Below are 3272 nucleotides of genomic sequence, written 5' to 3' on the forward strand. Positions count from 1 at the left end.
TCACCTAAGAAAGGGAACTAGCTGAGGCAGAAGATGTTGGCTATTTATATAGGGTTATCCCAAATCCTCTGCTCCTCCAATGGAGAATCAGTGATCTGATGCCAAGGAGTGGTTGGGGACAACCCTGCCTGGAGACAGCCTACAGCAGAGCCTCTGAGACGTAGCATATAGGTTGGTACATGCCTGAGAGATGAGCTGCCCCAGAGAGCAGCCTTGTGGCTGGACATCCTTTCCAGACTCCCACTAATGGCTGCCTGGCATTTGTGAGTGTCATCAGTTTGCATCCCCTCCTCCACAATGTGGCCATGGTTTTAATGTCATGCTCCGCTGTAAAAGGCAGTAGCTGTGGGATCTTCCCCATACCATACTGCTTCTCTCACTTCTCTAGGATCAAGAACCCAGAGCAGTTTCATCCCAGGATCAAGAGCAGTTTCATCGCTGGAAGCAAGGTAGGGCACAGTTATTTGTGCAGAGAGTCCTGACACCTGAAGACCTTTAGAAACCCATGGCTTTGGGTCATCATGAGAGAGAGACTCTGCTTTTTCTATCCCCCAGACATGTTCCTGCTGGAGAGAAAACACCCAAACCAGGACAGGGCTCCCTGGTCTCAGTTGTGTTAGATTCTACAACTTTCAAACTCTTTCACTTCCCCAGCACCTTTCCTGTTTAATAGCACACTTTCCTTTGCAAGACTAACACAGTTTTTCTTTTCTTTTGCCCTTTCAGCCACAGCTGGATGTTCTCTCGCATTTCAGCACTGACTCTGGGACATTGTGAGTGCTGATGCATGGCTAGGCAAAATGTGTTGTGGTATAGCTAACAGATATTTCCTGCTACAGCATTTGTATTCAAGTGCCCTTCTCTATTCATTTGGAAGCCTTGGGCTTTAGTAGTATTTGTGCCTAAGGAGGCTCTGAAGATACGTATCTGGGCTGAGGACCAGCACCCCCTGCTGAAGTCGAGTACACTAGTGAAGAGCAAGGTGTTACTCAAACATGAAATAGCTTCAGAGTTTTTTTGGTAAACCGTGAATTACTGAAACTGTTACTGCGAATGTGACATCTTCATGTTCAGAGGGATTGCTGATTGCATGGTGCATCAGTTTCCTGGAGTTTTTCTCAGACGGAGCAGTCTCTGCCTGTACGGACAGAATCGCAACACCACTGCCACTCCTCCCAGAAAGCGAGTCAAGGAGGAGGACAGAAACAAGGTTGATTTCTGAGCCAGGAGGCAAGGTATTGATTCTATTTAACAGATCTCTTTTCTTTTCTTTTTATTACTAATTCTTCATCTTTTGTTTTCAGACACATGGCAGCTTGCATGTGTTAAAGAAACACAAACTTGTAACACTACAAAATACAGCTCATCTATATAAGACTGATATTCATATAGGTTCTAAGGAACAAAATATGGTTGGTTCTCTATTTATTATAGATCCATTAGAGCACTTTTTACCTGTCTTCTGTCGAAATTAAAATGCCTTTTTCTGTAGGGAATGCACACTTTCATCGAAAAGCATCAGCAGTTCCCATTAGTGGTAACTGATAATTTAGTACACAGTCCACAGAGTAAAAACTATTTTACTTAGATCTGGGCTGGCTTACGGATTTGAGTGAAGTTTGATGTGGAGGTTTTCAACTGGGTGAGGATATAAAATCTCACGTGGCACAAGAAGTCAGATTCTCTTGGGTAAAGTGGGTGGAATTGCATGGATAGAGCATTTCCAACCCAAACTTTTCCACCTTTTTTATTGTGCTAGAAAAACAAGTGTTTATTATTAGCTTTATTAGCTGCACACTCGCCACGTGAGTTTTCTCCTCTGCGTTTTTAGTTGTAAAGTATTCCTAACCCGAGTCACTCAAATATCATGACTCAACCTTCCCCCCACAAAAGTCATGCGATTGATTTAAGAATCCTCAGATATTTTTTTTAAAGAAATATAACACTTTGTCTTCATCTTATTTATCTTCTGGTTTTGGAAAATTTATGGCACAGGTCTCATTTTAAAGCTTTCCTCCAAAAGCGTGAGGTTTAAAAACTTACTTTCTTTTTTAAATGCAAGCTGAGATTCTCGCAGCTATTTCAGTTTGCTGCTGGGCTGTAAGGATAGCGTAAGTCTCGTGAAAAAGTTCCAAGATAGCCAGATTGCTTAGACCACACTAGTGGGTGTGCAGGGTTAACTAGTTTTTGTTCCTCTCCCTCTTTTTCTTGCATTAAAATGGTTAACGTTTCAATAGGAAAGCGTGTTATTAAACAGGAAGGATGTTGGGGAAGTGAAAAAGTGTAAGAGATGTAGAGTCTTGATACAGTCTTAATTCTGGTGGTTAGGGCCTCCGCTATCAGAGAGGGTCTTTCCTCTGCAAACCATTCCCCATTCAAGCCAGGGATTCAGCATACCAGGTTGAACTGACAGTTGCTCTTCAAAATCACTTCTCATGGGCTGTTTGTCACGGCTGCTGGTTCTTTGCACCTGGCTCCCATCAGTTTCCTTTCTCAGATGTGCTTGTAGGCTGGTGCTGAAGCCACTGTAAGCGACGGCCCTTTAAGCCCCCCCGGAGACCTAGACCTGGATTCATGGTTGGTCTCCATATTCCTACAGCGTAGCTCAGGGCAGCTGGCTGCATCTTGATGCTCCCAGGGCTAGTTTTACACTGACCTTGCCCACAACATAATTTAGAGCAGCCTAAGGATACTAAACCAGTGGTGCTCAACCTTTGCACACCCAGATCTGGACCACGCCGTCTCTGCCCAGTGCTATATTTTGGGATTGGGGCCCAGGATCCTGTGCTGCCTCCACTAGGCTCTGCTTGCTGGGATTTGGGACCACAGGGCCCCATGCCACCTCTGCCCAGCCCCACATGCTGTGATTGGGCCCCGTGCTGCCCTGCATACCAGATCTAACACACAGGGCCGTGACCCACAGACTTTCTCATGGACCCGTGGGGAGCCCTGAAGGCCAGACAAGGCACTGGGGGCAGAGCACCTCTGCTGTACCATTTGACAGTGGCTCTTCAGAAAATGACTGAAATGTAGCAGTGCTCTAGCCCTGTTCCTGCCATCCTTTGCAGGGAGCTACCAGCTGAAATGTGGGAGGAGGTAGCTGTGTGTTCACTCATGCAGGGAAGGGTGGATATGGAGTGAGTCAGGCCCCAGGTCTGTCTGGCCCCAAGTGGTGGGTGAAAGCGGAGGCTGGAAGGGGGCCGGTGAGCTGGGGTGCAGCTCAGGCCTGGGTAGGTTGGATTTGGAGACCGGGCCCCCCGCTGCCGGGCTCC

General features: G+C 46.5%; 1 protein-coding gene across 1 annotated transcript in view; it reads left to right on the top strand.

Moving 5' to 3' along the window:
- Positions 1-356: 356 nt before the first annotated feature.
- GPR132 (G protein-coupled receptor 132) overlaps positions 357-3272 on the top strand; it is a 29586-nt gene continuing 26670 nt past the window's right edge. Inside the window, exons 1-2 of the mRNA XM_019518472.1 lie at positions 357-449; positions 727-1235. The gene's annotated coding sequence lies outside the window, so the exon portion shown is untranslated. The remainder of the gene's footprint in view (positions 450-726; positions 1236-3272) is intronic.

This window comes from Gavialis gangeticus, unplaced genomic scaffold (assembly GCF_001723915.1).
Source record: "Gavialis gangeticus isolate Ggan-Ray unplaced genomic scaffold, GavGan_comp1, whole genome shotgun sequence".
Classification (NCBI taxonomy): domain Eukaryota; kingdom Metazoa; phylum Chordata; order Crocodylia; family Gavialidae; genus Gavialis; species Gavialis gangeticus.